Source organism: Anser brachyrhynchus (assembly GCF_964034855.1).
Source record: "Anser brachyrhynchus genome assembly, chromosome: 1".
Taxonomy (NCBI): Eukaryota; Metazoa; Chordata; class Aves; order Anseriformes; family Anatidae; genus Anser; species Anser brachyrhynchus.
In genome coordinates this window covers 14,687,141-14,705,988 of record NC_137694.1, presented here as the reverse complement: position 1 = coordinate 14,705,988, position 18,848 = coordinate 14,687,141, and the positions used below count along the sequence as shown (strand labels likewise).

Below are 18,848 nucleotides of genomic sequence, written 5' to 3'. Positions count from 1 at the left end.
GTACCTCATAATACAGTATTTACTGCACATTACAAGTTTGTCTGTTACTGTAATTGCCTGGCCACCTAAGCTGATTAGTAAATACATGAACAAGGACTCGAAGTAGCAAATAATGCAAATGCAACAAGAAAGAATGCTCTGGGCAAATATGGGTACAGAAACTCTGGGGTTTCTATGTACACAACGTGATGAACTTCACTTAGTCATATACTTCAATATACCACCGAGAATTACTTAAACAGGCCTTTGCATCACAAAACACACTGTATTTTGTCTATTTTATTCAGCAAAAGGGATTTGATGATATTTAGCAAAAGTGACTTTGCATCTTAGCACAAATAAAATATTTTTATGATCCCTATTTTAAGAAAGAGTACGGAATGAATAGAAATATGACTTGGCACAGGGCTGGGGCTCAGATGGTAGAGTTTCACTTGGAGTTGGACAGGTTTTTACACTTAAGTTCCTCCATCCCTTTAACAGGAGGACTGAGAACAATTCACTGCTTCACAACAAACTTTGTTTGTTTATTTTTTCAGGAACTTCGAGATCTTCAGCTGGGCTCTGCAGCTCTCCGGGGCAGCAGTGGAGGGATGTGTGATGAGCGAAGGGCATGTGGCCCTGGAGACATCCCGGTTTCGCTTGGGCTGCCATGGCCGTGGTGGGGATGGGCCTGTGCCAGGGCCCTGAGGTACCACAGGGTATCAGCCATCTTTGTTCACTTCCTGCCACTCTCAGTGGCTGTTTCCACAGAGACACTGGTCAGAAGTAGCTCTACATTTTCCAGTGGGCTTCTTTAATCTTTAAATCAGATGTAGTACAAAACAACAGCAATTGTCTACCTCAGCTGCTTGCTTTACACTTGATTTTTGCTTTTCCCTGATCCTCATCCTTTTCTGTCTCATTGCTCCAGGGCTCTGATGGGCTCTGTCTCAAGGCCCCAAGGACAGATAACTGATTCATTTCTCCTAGGCAGGCTGTAGGCCAACAACAGCCTACAGCTGTAAGAGGACATTCTCCTCCGTGGAGAATTGCATGGCGAAGTCAGCGAGGAAATGATAAGTATTGTATGCGTCTTCTCGCATAGGCTTCCCCTGGGGAAAATGTCTTCTGACCTCCTTAGCAGCTGCACCTAGCATCCAGAAGACAGGTAAGGGAGTAAGCAAAGACTTACCACTTTCTTCCCATTTGATTCACAGTGCAGCATAAGCTGCAGACTGGCTTTTGGAAGTATCTGGAAGAGGACAATTCTCTTTTATGAGGCGCCTGAAGCAACTGCAGCGTGACTTATTCAGGGCTCTGTGCTTCTGGTTCTCCTGCCAGTTTCTCTCCCCATCAGACTACTGCACATCAGCTGGCTGAAAGTCACTGCAGTCATTGCCATGGTCAGATGACATGCAGCAGCATAATACCACCTGAGGATCTGGTGTACACTTTTGTTTCTGCTCCATTCTCTTGCTCAGCAATACCAAAACAGTAGCACCATTATTTTCTCAGCTATGTGACATGAGGACACGAGGACAGAAACTTATGCAGAGTTTTAAGCTGCGTTTCTCACTTACTTGATGGTGAAGGGAAAAGGTGGAGAAAGTTCAGTCTCTGCTGGGAAAGTTGAGGAGTGGAAGAAAGAAGAAAGCGGGACATGTGAAGATGTGTCCAGATCTGAGGGCATGGAGATGTGCCAAAAGAGGACAAGGGAGGCAGTGAACATGGTTTTGGGACCTTGGCTCTAAAAAGTATGTAGCAGAACAGCTGTCACAGCATGAAAGTGGGTTTATGAGCTAAGAAGAAGGTTGTGTGGTGGGGGGGACGTGAAAAGCCATTTCAATAGATCTGGGTCTGAATAAAGTGCCCTGAAGGCAAACACTATCTTAGTGACACAAAGGAGATAGATGCAATATTCTTAACTAGCTCTGTTCCTTGCTACCTGTAGTTTCAGTGATCAGAAAAAAAGAAAGAAAAAAAAAGAAAAAAAAACTTTAGAAATATCACGCAGGGATAGGTCCAAATTTATCTGGGTACAGATACAGGAGCACGTTTTTACAGTTATGAGTGTATTATTTTATTCACTTATTTTATCTGACAGCAAATATGAGTGAAAAAATGAGCCACCTGTGAGTGACATGAGGCAACGCTATATCTGAGTAATGACTTGACTCAGTCTACCATCACATGAATAGGCAAAAGGCAGCAGGAAAGTAGTGCACTGCTCTGGATGTAGACGCTTCTTGCCTGTGGATTTGAGCACAAACATCATGGAACAGCCTGAGACCACAAAACCTTTCTTAATGAAACAGAAGACCGCATGCAGTAAACATACTTGTCCAACAAATGTTTTGACAGAGAACTGTGAAGCTGTAAAGGTAGGTGGGTGAATGTATACAGGGAGAAAAATATGTCTGCAGCTCAGACTGTCCTCAGTCATGTAAAACCTAGCTCTTATGATCTACATGGATGATAACAAGGAAACAAGGTCAGAATATGTCCCTTTGCTGTGCACTGCTACCCTGACCGTTGCTGGAGCTGAGGGAATATTGCCATCTAGTGCCACACAGAAATCCAGCTGTCTAAACAGAAAGCCATTTAGTTTGTGTGGGCAATGGTTACAAAGCATATTAAAAACATTCCAGGGACATCATCTTGGTCAGTGTCTTTGCCAAGCTTGTTATTGAAAATGGTAAATTCTCTCCTTTAAACAAATGAGTGTGTTGTGGGAACTGACTCATAACACTTTGGAGGAGAGACTATGATCTGCAGTTCAGAGGTTGTGAAAAACTGCAAAAGTTCTCACACAATGTTTTACAAACTAGCAGTCAGAACGATGAGATGTCATTTAGGATGGGTTTTACCTCACCCACTTTGATATAACTAAAACATAGACTTGTATATGTGCTATATACAAGTATATAGCACATATATATACATATATATAGCACATATATATAGCACATATATATACAAGCTATATATGTAATGCTATATAGTCACCCTAGACTTCTTCCAGAAACAGAGGCACTACCAGGGCAAAACCAATGTGAACATCTCTAGCCCTCTCCTTTAGGACGGGTTGTGCTCTATTTTCCCATTGACTACAGTGAAAACAAGCACTGGCCTATCCCATATTGCATTCCCTGATAGGCAGACACACTGGACTATCATATATTTTACAAACACCACTGTGGGCATATAGCAATAGAAACTTCCTCCCATTGTCATGCCAGAAAGAGCCCTGAGGGGTGAAAGGGCAGTGCAGCTCCCCTCAGCCAAGCCCCTGCTGAGACAGTGATGAGAGTTTTTTAATCAGCGCATACGTCTGAGGTACTTTTAATGAGGCCAACAACTCATTTATCTATGCTACCAAATACATGCCAGATTATAACAATTTCCAGTCATTGCCCATCTGGAGCAGATTCAAACCAGTGGTTGATTTTCAAAAGCAATTTGAAAATCAAAATCAATTAAACAATCTAATCTTTCAGCTGCAAACAATGTCCAGATTTTCAAGCCAGCGATGTAATGTTTATGTATGTCGACTTAAAATTACTTAAATGTCCCATCAGTACCTTTGAGTTAATTGGTATGTTATTGCTTGTAGCTGTGACTTTCCCACTATGTCTACCCACTAAGCATGTAAAGAAAAGGATTAAATCACAGAGGTAATCAGAGTCAATAGTGTAAAAGAATAATACTTTTCAGCCTGAGAAGAGCTAGATATTTGAGACAGCCATGGCTCCATTTTCTTTTACGTAGCACAAATCCCAATTAAGCAAGAAGCTAACTTCATTTGCTTATATTTCATAAATTCATTATTTCACACTATCAAGTAAAAATCCTTATGGGGGATTTTTTCCTCTTACATGCTGATGTTTTATATGCTGCAAAAAAAAGTGCGTATCACAGATTGCCCCAAATAAAAAATTATTTAGGTACTAAAATGCCTCACAATAATACTACCCTATAGAGTTACTGATGTCAAACCCTGCCAGGATTTTTAGGAGTATCTTCTTTGCTTTAGAGGGAAGGCCATTCAGTAAAGTCCTTACATGTGGTATTAGAAAAGAAGTAGAATATCTGCCCTGCCCTGAGTGTCCATAAAAACTATTGAGTTAAAATTCCATCTAAAAAGAACTTAAAAAGCAAGAATGGCAGATTTATAAATATATTTTAAAGCACCTATAAATGTTATGTTCTAAAAACCCTCACTCTTATCATCTCACTTCTCCATGACCAAGATTAACTAAAATATCTAAGCTAACAGCTTCCAGAAATAAATACCAAGAAGCTGGCTGCAGATTCTGGAATTCCCCTATACCTCTTGGTCCATGGGGACACAGAGTGACCTTTCAGATGCAACACAAAACCATCTGATTTCCTTGGGCTTTTGTGTGAGATGAAGGCTAGCTCAAACAACTTGGGTATTGTAAGTAGGCAGGGAAGGACTACTAACATTAGCCCAATATCTTAATTGCTGTACTTAAGTGGCTGTGTATATGCCTAGAGCTGGCTACAGCACAGTGAGAAAGCTCTCACTGACTTCATTGGGATCTGGATCAGCCTTTTAGGTTTGAAGGAGCTGGGGAAGTGGCAGGAATATTGGATATCTTCCTTGGATATCTTCCTTGCTGCTGTTGTGGCTCTATTGACATTTACACCAGCTGAGCCTTTGCCCTGGGATATGCACAGCTTTATGAAAGCTATGACAGAAAATAAAATCACAACATATTTTCCCATCCTAAGGGGTAGCAGCGAGGTGAATTGCCAAATCTCTATTAGAATCAAGAAGTTGATACCCAGAAATGTTCTATACCAGGCAGTCCAGTTGGCTCAACAGTCTTAATGTAAAGAAAAGTAATGCAAATATATGTTTAACAACATTTATATATCCTTTGTTTCAGTTGACACTAATGGTAGACTTTTTTTTTTTAAATCCATTCAGCTCTACTGAGATCCAGGGAGCTGGATTTATTAATTAATTCTGGAAAAGAACTGAGGACAACATGGCCAAGAATGAATGGCAGGACATAGGGTGCCTGGGCAAGAAAGCGCCTGTGGAATCACAGCCTAAAACTCTTCCTTCATTTGTGTCCAGAGGATGTGGATTAATGCTGGTCTAATTTGTGGGATAACACTATAAATGGGTTTTACCAGACCTTGAAACCTCTAACATTGTTGCTGATTTGTGAATACAGAAACTTAGCCTTGCTTCTGTTAAAAAAAAAAAAAAAAAAGGAAAAAGAATTGTGCTAAACATTGTATTTTTACTTGTTTTCTGTTGAAATGAATTAAATGCTTTGAGAAGTATAAGAGGGGCAGCCACCATGTCCCAGCTAAATGGCTTGTTTTTAGCAAATTACTTTCAATTCTTACGCAAAAAAAGAATTTAATCAAGTGTCAGAAACAAACTACATCTTGACAGATTAGCAGGGTTGCTGCTGTTAAAACAAATTTGTTGCCAGATTTGTTTACAAAACTTCTCTTTCAGGGATGGGTGAACTTCCTGAAATTTGCCAATCTTTTGAATAAATATTGTGGAGGATTTGTAAAATGAGAATTAATTAAATTTTTCCTCTGAGTGTAAATCAGGTTTTTCACTCCATGTAAAAAATTGCTTTTAGGCAAAGAGAAATCTTTTTTGGGTTGTGTGGAGGGGCAAAGAAATCTGAGCACTTTCTTTTCCCTTCCAAACAAAAATCAGGGTCTAGTAACTATTACTAATTCAGGAATTGCAATTTATTCATTAAATTTGATATATCCCTCTAAGTTCCTTCATAATTATGAATTGAGCTCAATACATTCGACTTCAGTTTTCCAATCCCTCAGAAGTCTGTGCATTTTTTAAATGAGTCTTTTTGTTTTGGCTGCCTCTGTACAATATATGGCAGATACATTCATTTCTGGAAGTAGGGCTTTTTGATCCTGACTTCTGTATATGACGTGTTGCTCTACTGAAGGCTTTTGAGTGTTAGTTTCGATGGGTGGTGTCACCACCTCAGACAAAGAGATAAGCATATTGGCATCATCCTTTCATTCTGCTGGGATATCTGAAAGGATCAGATGGTGAAATGCTCATTCTAGGGAGGGAGCAAACAAGGATAAGTATTTACATTCCACCTTTTCCTTCACTGCAAGTTGTTTTTTGCATGATTTGGTTTTGTTGTTGTTTGTTTTGTTTAAGAGATCTATAGGAAAATGTGCTTCATTTGTGAAACAGCAAACCTGTCTGTATAAAGTCAAGCAAGAGTCACTAATTATCCAGTCTGTGAAAATTATTTTGTTACAGCTCCATAGTTCCTTGGAGAGGAACTCCAAAGATGGTAACTCTTCTAATAAAGAGACAATGAAGTGTTTTTATTTTTGTCAAATGCCACAAACCTGAGATACTCATCCTTGACAGAAGTCTTCCACTGCTACCATTAGGAAGATACTGATGTCGGTCTGGCAACTGACAGTCTGCCAACATCAGCAACAACCTGAGGGACACCAACATCACTGTCCAGGTAAACTAACCACACGTGCTGTCGGCAAGTCCTTTAGATAACTTACCAAAAAGTTCCTGTGTGACTTCACAGAAGACGCAGGTTTAAAAATGAAGCATGATGCATTCAGGCAAACAGTCTTTCTTTGATTCTTTAGGTGTCAAATCAGGAGGACTGATTCTTCCCAGTTACCTTTCCATAAAGAAAAAAAAAAAAAGAAAAAAAAAAAGTCCAGCTTTTGAGACTATCAAGACTGTCTCTTCTTAAAAGTTTGATCAGTTAGAGCTACCACATGCTGCTGCTGTCCTAATTAAATTAAATTCCGCTGGGGCCATCCTTCCAAAGCCTTGCTGGGTGCATTTGAGCAGTGTTTCCCACAGTCTTATGTATGAAGCCGCACATTGGCAGGACGGACAAGCATCTCCGTTTTAAAGACAGCCTCAAGCTTTTGCTTAAAGAGGCTAACACTGCCACTAACAACTAGGAAATCCTGGCAGATAGTCCACAGGAATATCTCTTTCTATATTTGCACAATGTCAAACACACTATCAGCACTGAATAAATAATAATCATAGAAACCTGGAGTCAGCCAGGAAATAGCTGTGAATGAGACATTCATATTTTAAAACCTGAAACTACAAAATTATCTTCTCGTGATTCTGGGAAAACTGTTCCTTTCCTTTTTCTCCATTGTTTTCTTTTTCTAAATAAGAAGAAGAGATGATGATGATGATGAAGATACAAAAAAAAAAAAACAACTTTATTTGGTCCTGTATTACATCATTTAAGACAACATCTACATCTGAAGTGTCTTGCCTGCTTAATACATAAAATCCCTTCAAGGAGCAAAATAAAGAACACTTCTGGTTTTATCCAAAGAATACATTTCTAACTTCAGAAAAAAATATATTAGAAATGGAATATAAATATACTATATAGGAGAAAGAGGGAGAGCCATTGAAAAGCAATTTCACCAGACAGTCTTGCTCCTAATAATGTCTGGACAAAGTCAATTTTTTTCTAAATATGGTTAAATCTCCACATGAAACAGATTTATTTGAGCCATAAATCTTTAAAACAATGAACAAAATTCATGGGGAATTGAGTCTTCAGCTCTATAGAAATAATAGTAAAGGGCAATTCCCTTCAGTAAAACAAGTTCAATTTGGTAACTCTCATTCAATTCAGACTCTTGACAAACATTCAGGGTGGCTCTTTCTTCACAAAAGAATCAATTACGTCTCCTTGTCTGTTGATGTGTAGTGCTCTGATAGAATACACGGGGTATTTCAAGACTCTGTTTTTTAAGGTTACAGATAAGAAGAAACAGATTCTTCAAGTACTTTAAAATCTGCTTTTATAATTGCTGCCAAGGATACATGTACAAACATATTTTTTTTCATTTATCGGTCATCTTTAATGGAAATAGAAAAGATCCAAGAAATCACTCAGTATAATCAAATCGCAATTAAGTTAGTCCAGGAGCATTTTCCAAAAGATATAATGGCAAGGATTATAAAGGAGAAGAATAAACTGAAAACACAGAATGCCAAAAATCACCATCTGCTGAGATGATGGAGTATCATGCTCAAAGCTGTTAAGGTGTTACTAGAGCTGTTGTATGTTACAACATTAAACAGTTAATTGCAGTTCATGGGTTTGAAGTAAAAGGACTGGGGCCTGCTTTTTGCCATAGCAACCACGAAAAAGGAAATTTCTTAAAGCATGTATTCAATGTACATCAGAAAAAAAAGAAATATATATATATATATACACGTATTTGAGATTCAGCATTTAAATTGTAATTATTTGGAGAAATTCTTCTCTCCAAATTTACATTCAAAGTATCCTGGAGAGAATAAGACATTTATTCAAAAAGTACCAATGGTCTTTCCTGAGGGACAAGAAGATGTATTAGATTCTGTATCTTATCTCACTACCAACTGCTAACACGACTCCTGCTGCTTAGGTAAACAGAGCAGGGAAGTGAATGGATAGAAAAGAAAGGAAAACTTCTCTCTCGTTGACGTGTGGCCAATTGTGCTGCAGGCAGGATATGGGTATAAATGAATCAGTCAAGATCACGTGTACTATTGTTCACCTTTTGCTACTCCAACCATTTCTTGCGTTTGCTGAGGTCAGCCTATTAGTGAAAGAGAAGTAAGTTATGAGGACAATGTTTCTTATTGTTTAATCCCAGGTCAGCTTGAGTTTGAAAGAAGGACAAGAGAAAAGGAAAGTAAAACGACAGTGAATTCATGAGGGTTTGATACTGATGGAACTTCTTACCCATGTGCCCTTTTGAAATAAAATGCTGGTGACTTCAACCACCTTGCAAGAAGTGGTCCAGTTTTAATGAATACACCGAGGGCTGGAGACAATAGGAGGGACTGCATTTCACCAGCCCTGAACTAATTGAAGGTTTGAATAAGGAAATGTTTTTAAAACATCTGTTCTAACTGCTGAAAACAATTATGTCTATGGTATCTGCCAACTCTCATAATCTTCTGCTGTTGTTTTAAAAGTGTGCATGGGAAATTTTACAAAATCTAGGACCAATAATCCCGTGGCCAACACAGCATGCTCTTAGACTCTTACACCACAAATGCAGTGTAAGAACTGCACAGAACAGTTGGCTACGTTACGATTCAGATTGACAAGGACAGACTGAGGGGGGTTTGCCAACTGATGTATAAATTTCCATAGGCAAAAATATGAAACCCTGAATAAATGGAGGAATTCACCCACATATGAGCCCCTTCACAACCTAGAGATGCCCTTCAAGTTTTCCCTCTGCAAATCCAGGGGGCACATGGTCATGGCACAGTGCATCCATTAAGTTCTCCAAAAAGACCACTTCTAAACTCTCCGAACTTATTTATCCATTTCTAGGAATTCATATTGTATTCCTATTAAATGTTGTGTTAATCAAGCGACTGTTGTTAGGTCTGTTCACCACCATAGTTCTCTCTGTTTACATACAACCTCTAACATCCTATTTGTATTTGTTTATAACAGCATGACACACGTTTTGCTTCACTGGTTAAGAACAGCTTGAGAAATATTTAAAAGTGCCCAGCTATACTGTGACAGGAACACAGAATTCAATAAAATTCCACTGCTTATGCTACTAACAGATTTGACAGAGTTGTATCAATTGTGCTAATTTTGATGATGTGTGAGGGCATGGAAAGAAAGGCTCCATTGTTCTCGTAACCAGAAGAGTAGACACCTCTTGCCACAAAGGACTGACAGTCCATTTATGCTTAAACAGATAATATTCTGCACGAGTTTTCATCCCAGTATACATCAAGCCTTCTAATTTTGGTAGCCTTCCCTATATCACAGGCCACAATTGCAATAGTATTTTGAAGGCATTAGTTGCTGTAATGCCAAGAGAAAAATAATGTTCCTAATACAGCAGGAAAAACTGGCATTCTATTATCAGCTTATTACACGGTCCTTGAATGTAAATATGAATGTAAGTAAAAATGTAAGAGCTCAAATTTAGTATATACAGAATAAGACTTCAATTCCCCATAAGGAAGAAGAGGAGTTTGTGTTTAAGAACTGCTTTGAATTTGAATATTTTTAATTGATCTTATATAATAATAATTCAGCAGAATTAAGCACAGAGGGAAGTTACAGATGCCCACTGTCCCTTAAAAGAAAAGCATTTTTTTTAATCTGCCAATGAAAAGATTCAGAAAACAAAAGCCAGTTCTACCTATAAACTCACATCAAATAAATGGGTATTTAAGCTACAAAATACCCAAATACTAGTTTTATATTGATGTTTAGTTAACTTTTTTCCTAAACCGATATTGCTCACTTTTCATTAGTCTTGTAACTTTTGCATATATGAGATGTCTCATGCTCAGTACCTAGAAAACAAGACATAACTCAATGCCCAGAGCTGTACCACTGGAGGTTATTAGCTAGTTAAATATTTGATAGCTATAGATCTACAAAGATTTTCTTAATCTGAGCCTGGAAATTTGGCTGACAATCTTAGCTCCTATGCATTTCAGAACTGTGCAGCCTTCAGAGGCAGCGCTGAATATTTTTATTAATGTATTTACTTTTGTATTCTTGACTAGCTATGTTGTATTTAACTCCATGTATCATTAGATCTGTTTGCTTACACTTTGTCTGCTTGAAGGAAATAGTGGCTACTCATCAGACCATGGTTTTCCAATAAACAGACCATCAACGGATGACCTATTTTTATCATTATGAGGATTTAATTACAACATTCATTAGATCTGTGAGACCGTAACTGAGGTCCATGCATATCTGGTCTCTGCAACCTTAGTGTCTGTGTAAAATGTCTGCTGAAGAACTTGACACAAGTGCAGGCTGGCCTGTGAGACAATTTGAAGAATGATGCTTTCAAAAAAACTGTGGAAAAAAAAAACACATTGCATGTAAGCTGCTGCTTAAATATCAAATACATTTTTTACTTTAGTTGCACTAGTTGCCAGGCATGTCACTCACTGTACCCAAATTCCCACTCTGGCCTTTGGGATCCATTTGGACTGTAACGAATTTCCAGATGCTGTACGTGAAGATGCTATCTTTGGCTCTCCTAGTTTGTGGTTGGAATCTCGTAAGGACAAAGCTCCTTGAACAGTTAGCATGTCAATGCAAGGAGCTACAGGAGACTTCTCTGTACAATAGATCAGACACAATTGATTTCTGGCACTCCACTTCCAGCCTCAGCCAGAAATACAAGAAGAACAGGCTTGCGTTCTTCTGTGATTTCAACGTCTGCTTCCTGTACAAGCTGGAAATAGGACATACCATAACAACTGCCAAAACATTTCAGAACCTCAAGCAAGGTTTGATTTGAGCTGGCTCCCTTTGAGCAAGGGCCCGGGGAGCCAATGTAAGCAGGTTTGGCCTCCTCTGCTATCAACTGATTTAGGGCCCAAACGTGACCACTACCAAAGGCATCACCGCTCGGCCCCCACTGAAACCTCTCATCTGGCTGGCCTCAAACATTCAGAGCTGGGCTGAAGTAAACTCAAACGGCTTCTGAAGGCCAAGGGACAGCCTGCACAGGCTGCAATTCGGGTGCCTTTATCTTAAGCACCCTGCCTGGCCCTGTTGGCCTCCCCACCCTGCTGGCCACTGCCCTCGGGTGGCTGGGGCTCCAGTCTACCTGGGAGGGCTGAGGATGAGTCCCCATTTGCAGTGAACATCAGCAAGCTGCTGGGAGGGTGGAACACCCCAGAATTTGTGGAAAATAGTAGATGAGGGAGAAGGCCCCTGCACCAGGGGACAGAGGCCTCCAGCCAGGGCGAGCACAAGGCCATGGAGGGCTTCCCAAGGAGAGACAGAGGAGAGCTGGCTGCTGAAAGGAAAGGAGAAGGCAAGGTGGTTTCTCCACAGGTGAGGAAGCATTTCGATAGAAGAAACTCCAAACAGTTTTCTGAAGAGAGAGGCAGCTCGCTGGCAGGAGGCGGAGAGAGTCATCAGGGCTGGGAGAGACATATGGGAGAGACCTGTCTTCTGGTGAGGGAGGCAGGAGGAAGGCAGGCTCCGAACTGCAAGGCAGGGGATAAAAAGCAGGGCAGGGAGTATTAAAAGACGTGGTGGTGTGTGGCGAGGCAGCTGGGCCCAAGTGGGAGGATGGTCAGTGAGAGGCTGGGCGCAAGAAACAGACCCCAGGACAGCACTTCACAAGAGTGACCTGGTGGGAGATGAAAACCCACCCTGCAGTGCTTTGGCTAAATGTTACAGAGAAAAAGGAACAGAATTCAGAAAATGTAAGTCTGAGAGAAAGAGGGATACAAACAGAAGCAATACGGCATCTATGCTGAGAAGGAACAAAAGAAAATTGATTATGACCCATTGAGAGAGATGCAGGAAGTTGCTGTGGTGTTGTGTGCTGCCTACGCAGTGCTCAGGTAGCACGCACGAGTGTGTGGGGTGAATGGAAAGGGATAATATGCATTATTCAACAGGGCGAGCTTAATTTTTAATGTCAGTTTATTTCTATACCTACATCATGGGAAATGTGTGAAAATCTTCGGGGACCTGCATTTTGTGGGTTTTGTTATTCACACGAGCATTTTGAGGGAGCCAAGTCTAGGAAAGGACCGAGCTGTCTGAATGCAGACTTAATACTGAGGCGAGGTAACTTTCTCCATCCCCAAGTATCGTGCAAAATCTAAACAACTTTGTCATGTCTTTCAAAAATGCAAGGAACTCCTACAAGTTTCACGTTTTCTGTCCTGACTGGATGGTTAAGAGCCTACTTTGGATATGGCCATCAAAAATATTTGTATTGCCGTTACTTACCAAGAAACTGTTCCAAATAAAACAAACCAGATAAATATTTAATAGGTAAAATACAAGCGATTTTTGCTGCACCAATACTAGATATGCTTAATAATTTTAAGAAGCACTATGAAACATGCACTGCTTATTTTGCTTATGTACTTATTTTGAAACAATTCAACTGTGGTCTATTCTGGGTGCCTGTCAATACAGGGAAATTGAATTTTAGCCTGTGAAGTACTCTTTGACCTGTCATTCATGTCTCCCATCTTCCCAAATAGTCACATTGTTAAGTATCTAGCTCTCAATCTTCTGCTACCAGTGCACTCCCCGGATCTGGGCTAACCCAAAGTTTCTTGTCATAATTTTGTCTATGGAGTGTTAGATAAGGGACCCTGGGTAGTGTATTTTAAGAAGTGACTTAGAGATCGCTGTTTGATATGGGTTGTACCGTATCATTGAGACCAGATGTTCAGGTGTCTGGTGGAGGCCAGGACATGGGGAACGTTCTTGAGTGAGTTTAAGTATTGGTAAGGAAGATGGGTCTGAATGAACTCTCAGAGGCTCCTGGCTGAAACCTGAAACCCTTACAGAAAAAAATGAAACACTTCGCTTTGCTTCCTACAAGCAATTGGCAAGTTCCTGTGTCCAGTGAAGATGCATGTCTGCACTGTACAAAAAACTCCTCTCTAGAAATACAATGATAATTAGTGTTACTAGCTTTGATAGCAGAGGCACGCCAGCTCTGGTAATACAGTAGGTAAGATAAATTATTCTCTTGAAGAGCAGGATAAATTAGCTGCTGTACAGTGCTGTGTTAATGCACTTAAGACTACAACCAATATGTGAACAAAATTGTTTAGAACAGGCTTTTAGACGCTGGAACAGAAGGATGTGCAATTTATTTTTTCACACTGCTTGCGTAACTCTCTTGGGTTTGAAATGCGTAGTTAAGTGTTGATTTCCACCTCTAGCTCATGGCCATTTTTTGGTAGTATTTTTCTTCAAATTTTCCAGAGTTCACTGTAATAAGATAATGTACTGTGCATTTTCTGTGCATAGTTCTGTGCAACATACCTTTCTTTAGATTTTCTGTTTCATCTGATTAGTGCTGCTGTAGTGTTTCAAGCACTGTTTTTTGTTTGGGGTGAAGCAATTTGAAACGCTTGTTTGAGAAACATGTTTTGCTGAGATACAAGAGCGGTGGCATGTACAAAAAATTATACTGCCACTTAGAATTTCTTTTTCAGTTCTCCATTTCTCTGACTGTTTCTTTTTTTAAGTGCTGGCTTCTTTGGCTAAGATGGAACCAAAAGCTTAATTTAGACTTTTTTTTCTTGTGCTATTTCAGGGGACATTAAAATAGATTTCTCTGCTATAAGTGTCTATTTAATCCAGTTTTCTAGCCAAAGGCTTTTATGATGGCATTCGCATAGTGTTTGAGACACCTTCTGAGATCATGAAGCGATCAGAAACAGCACAGGGACTGAACTTCTGCCAGGAACGTGGCTGTAGGGAGTGGGTCAAAGTGGTTTTTACATTTGGCTTGCTAGGTGCTGAGCTGTTTTAATGGCAATCCTGTATGCATCCGCTTGCAGAAACCTCAATGTAGGATTTTTTAGGTGTCCATTTTGCTTAACTAATTTAGCTACTGTAATTATCACACAGCAGACTAGGATGCTACACTGTAGAAAAGAAAAAGTTTCAAAATCAGTTTCACCACAGAAAGGCAGGACTATTTGTGGGTTTCGCACTTTCTCAGTCCCAGCTTCTCTGGTATCATTTCCCCTAAGATGCAGATTTCGCAATAAGGAGAAATTTCATTTATCCACGGTGGAAAGAGAGACTAACTACAGACAGATAACTTACAGGTTAAAACAGCCAGCTAGTTTGCTGGGGCTTTTCTTAAGCAAACTGCATCGCTGACTGTCTTTAAGAAAGTCCTGTGATTCATTTACTGTTTCATTCCCACCAAAGTGGATACCTGGGTTCATAAAACTGTCTGCTATGTAATAATTTCTGCTATATAAGATAAAACCACGATTGTGGAAAATCCATTGTAAAATAGGATTCTGAAAAGTACTAATGAATCTTGCCAAGCTGCTTAAATCATAATGATTTTGTCACAAGAACATCATATGTTTATAATCTTGTTATGATACTGAAACCTTATCCAGCTGTTTTTTGTAATACTTTTGTAGCTAGTTTAAAGCCATCTGGTACACTTATTGTCAGGTATACATGATTTAAAGCAGAGGTTCACAAATTGTTGTTGTTGTTGTTGTGACTGCACATGCAGCTTCAGCGACCTCACGGTATTTTCTCAGTATATGACAGTGGAGTTGAAACGCAATCATGTCATTATTTATTTGTACACGGTGATTACATGTGATGTTCCTGACAGCCACATGTGAGAACTGCTGTTTCGTTTTGTTATCTCTCAGCATTTAGACCCTGAAAATTATAGAAATGTTGAATTGATCTCCACACAAACCAAAGACCAGGACACAACTTTGTATTTCTTCTAAATGCTGTAACTTTCCCTGTGATTTTGCGAAGCACAAGTCTTTAATTCTAGTAAGTGTATATAGGAACATATGATTTTTATCTCTTGCTTGCTTACTGGAAAGCTTACATTTGGAGATTGTCTTATTAAAGACCAGTGATATATGGATTAAAAAGATTAGAGTTAGGTTTCATCCGTATTTTGCTGCTTATTACTTAAACGCCTTAATTTGCTTATAGTTTTCTTTTTTAATTCCATGTAATGATTAGATCAGTGTATTATTTAGAAGCTACTACCAAGATCAAGGTTGCGTTATATTGAATTCTGAAAAACACATAGTAAGAGGAAGCCCCTACTTTGCATTTGAAACAAACAAAAAAAATCCAGAGGGACTGGGGAAGGAAAGAAGCACCTTTCCTGACTGACTGAACTATTTTGCTGTGGCAGAGTGACTTGTTCAAGGTCATAAAAGAATTAAACTTTTGTGTGTGCAGGTGGAAAAGAAACATAAAGGATGTTTCGTCTGCACTTTCATGTGCATTTTCTTTACTCATTTCCTGTGGAAGTAAGTCTTCCGTGATTATTATGTTTGTGCCTTTCCCTCCCTTTTTTCCTCTCCATCTATAACTTTTGGATCCCTTTGACTGATACCAGCAAATTTGAAAGAGGAGTAAAAGTCTTAAATAACATTGTTCTTCTAAAAATGTTGTGAAAGCAGATGCCGGGAAGAAGAAACCATCTGAATGCCCCTTTTGCTGTAAAGCTGCAGCCTGAGTTCAAATTCACCATAGCAGAAGCTTCTAAACAGCCAGGCTGCCCACCTTCTTGCCTCACTGTAGGGCTCTGGAGCAAAACATACAGCCGTCCATGCTACACGCACTGGTTTGGCTCCAATCTGGAGTGAAACGGCATTGAGGAGGAACCCCGCTGCAGAAGAGAGGCTGCTTTTCTGCGGCTTCGGGTCTTGCACCCTACAAGCCGATGGGATGAGGTTCATTCCTTGGTGCAGATCACAAAGGTAGCGAGGACATAATCAAAGCAGAGCTTGCACTTTTCAAAGAAAAGCTGGTGATCACTGGAAAGTTGAGCACATCCGTTCTGATGGTTGTGGAACCATTTGTTTAATGATAATGTTGCTCTTGAATACATATGGTAGGGAGGAGGAAGAATTCCTTTGGGAGGGCTTTGGAAACGTTTCTCTCAAACTGTAAGTCACTGGATTGTTTCTTTTTAGGAAGGAATTGGTACATCTTGCATCTTTGATTTTATGCTAATTTTCTTTCATATGGTCTGTTTCTGTTAGAGCCTAGACTGTAGATCTGCAGTGTGTCATGGTAAGCAGCATGTAGATTAGTGCCATGTGTTAAAGTTGGAAAGTTTCTTCACTTTTTTGCTTGTTTTGTGGCAGCTTGTATTAAATAGTTTCCCCCTCCCCCCTCCCCTTTTTCTCAGTTGTGTGGTTAGGAATTGCTTTATTGCTTGTGTATCCTGTGGCAGTGTTTAATATTAGTTAGATGTTTGGCCATATGTACTTCCCTGAAATCTTATGTTGGTTTTCACTGATGGGGATTTCCTGGGTGCTCGCGTCTTCCTCTTGAATCTTCTCTCCAGATACATTATCTTCAGTAATCACAGAAGCATTATGGCATAAGGCTGTGCAGTGCAACTTCTTTAATTACGAGACTATTTGGCTGTTGTCAAGGCTTTTTGCTCAACTATCTTGCAGGCAGTTTGAGCACAAATGCCAAACATGGTTGACCATTAACTTCATGACATTTACTATTCCTCTTAAGGAATTCCATCTCGCTATTCCTGACTAAAGTTTTATTTGTACTGAGCATGGTTTAAGGTTTTTTGTTTGTTGTAATACGCTATTGAAATCAGGAGTGTGAGGTATTTCATTTTGAAATACGTGCTTGTTTTCATTGCCAGGAACAGAAATAGCGGGGGCTTTGAAAGTATTAAGAAAAAAAAATCAGGAAATATTTTAGTATTGTAATGATGGTTTAATGAAAATTGAAACATAGCATTATTTTTATTCTGAGTTGTCAAGTCCAGTCTCCCGTTTTTGCACGCAGCTATTATATAGTTCATTCATTACCGGAAACCTTCTAATTTTCAACCTCAGCATAAGCAATTTATGTCTATTTGTTCTTTATTTTTTTCTTCCCCATTGATGATTATGTCTTCTCATAATTAAAAACATCAATCATATCAATTTCCAGCTAAATTTTGCTAGACTAAGTCAAGCTCTTCTCATACTGTAGACTTCTAATTCCTCTGATCTCTCTGATAACCCTTTCTGCCCTGTTTTATAGGAAGATTAATTTAAACTGTTGACTAGAATTGTACTTAATATTCAAGGTAAGTCTCGCCAGGGCTTTGTATCATAGCAAGACTGCTCTTCCTGCTTCTGGAAGTTGCACGTGTGGTATATCTAAGGCTACACATCCTGTGGCTGCTTCACGTTGGTTGCTAACAAGCCTGCCGCGATTGACTGATTTTCTTTTGAGGCGTACTTTGGCGAGCTTTCTGCTGCTTTGATTGTTTTAATTGTGTTCCTGTAGTTTCTTGTAGCTAGTGTTACATGACTGGAGGCACTCTGGCCAGGCCATATGGTATGAAAGATTTTAGGCTTGCCTCCAGATATTAAAGATGGGGCTTGTATATTCCAGCTACTTTTTGGAAGAGGTGGAGTGTGAATGCTGTCTGTATTTAATACAGCATCTGTTGACAGTGTATACGAGGCAAAGGGTGTTTGTCCTTTACCCCAAGTATTTATCCACTTTGGTGCTGCAAAGAGCCCGTTCTCCACGAAATTGTAAGAGATTCACTTAAATCCATTTTAGGCTGCAGTGTTGTGGGCCCATCTCCAGCTTGCTTTGCTGACTTGAGATACTCTTGTTGTTCACCTTTGGGCTCTGCTCCAACCCTTAGGCTGGCCCTAGGTGTTATTTTATTTTTTAGCCTAAATTAATTGCGTGCAGTGTCCCACAGGGGGTTGGGGCAGCAAAAAGCGTGCGGTGACAAAGGGCCTTGAAGGAGTGGCTGGGAGGAGAGGCAGGACGGGGAAGGGACCCCCGGAGGGCCACACCACCATCCTGAGAGGCGTCTGCTGAGCTGGAGGCTTGGCTCTTCGGCACCGAGCAGCTGAATAAAGGACGCCGTGTGTGGAGTCGTGGGGCTGCCTGCATGCAGCCAGGTGCTTCACCAGTGTGCGTGTGCGGCTTTATGGGCAATAGGTTTATGCCGCAACTCCTTACCTGAGCGAGATACACCGAGTTAAAGAGTTCTCACGGTGTTTGCTGCCCTTACCTCAACGAAGCGGCGACACCGAAGTGCCGCAGCCCCAGCGCTGAGCGCAGACCCCGTCCGTCCGCAGGCGGCTCGCCGTGAGGTGAAGCCCCCCGCCGTTCCGCCGGGGCTCGCCGCGGACCCCCTCCTCCTCCGCACGCCGCTCGGACAACAAAATGGCTGTGGCGAGCGGCGAGCCGCGGCGGCGCAGCAGGAGGACGCCGGCCCCGACGCCCCGGGGTCTGTGCGTGGAGGGGAGGGGGGAGGTTGGGGGGGGGCCGGGCTCC

General features: G+C 40.5%; 1 long non-coding RNA gene across 1 annotated transcript; it reads right to left on the bottom strand.

The window, feature by feature from the left end:
• Positions 1 to 211: 211 nt before the first annotated feature.
• Positions 212 to 18,742, bottom strand: LOC308188498. The gene is made up of 3 exons (XR_013945532.1): positions 18,583 to 18,742; positions 6,544 to 6,668; positions 212 to 2,232 (listed from the first exon to the last, which is right to left on the bottom strand). It is a non-coding gene; the product is annotated as an uncharacterized lncRNA (long non-coding RNA).
• Between the last annotated feature and the right edge of the window lie 106 nt (positions 18,743 to 18,848).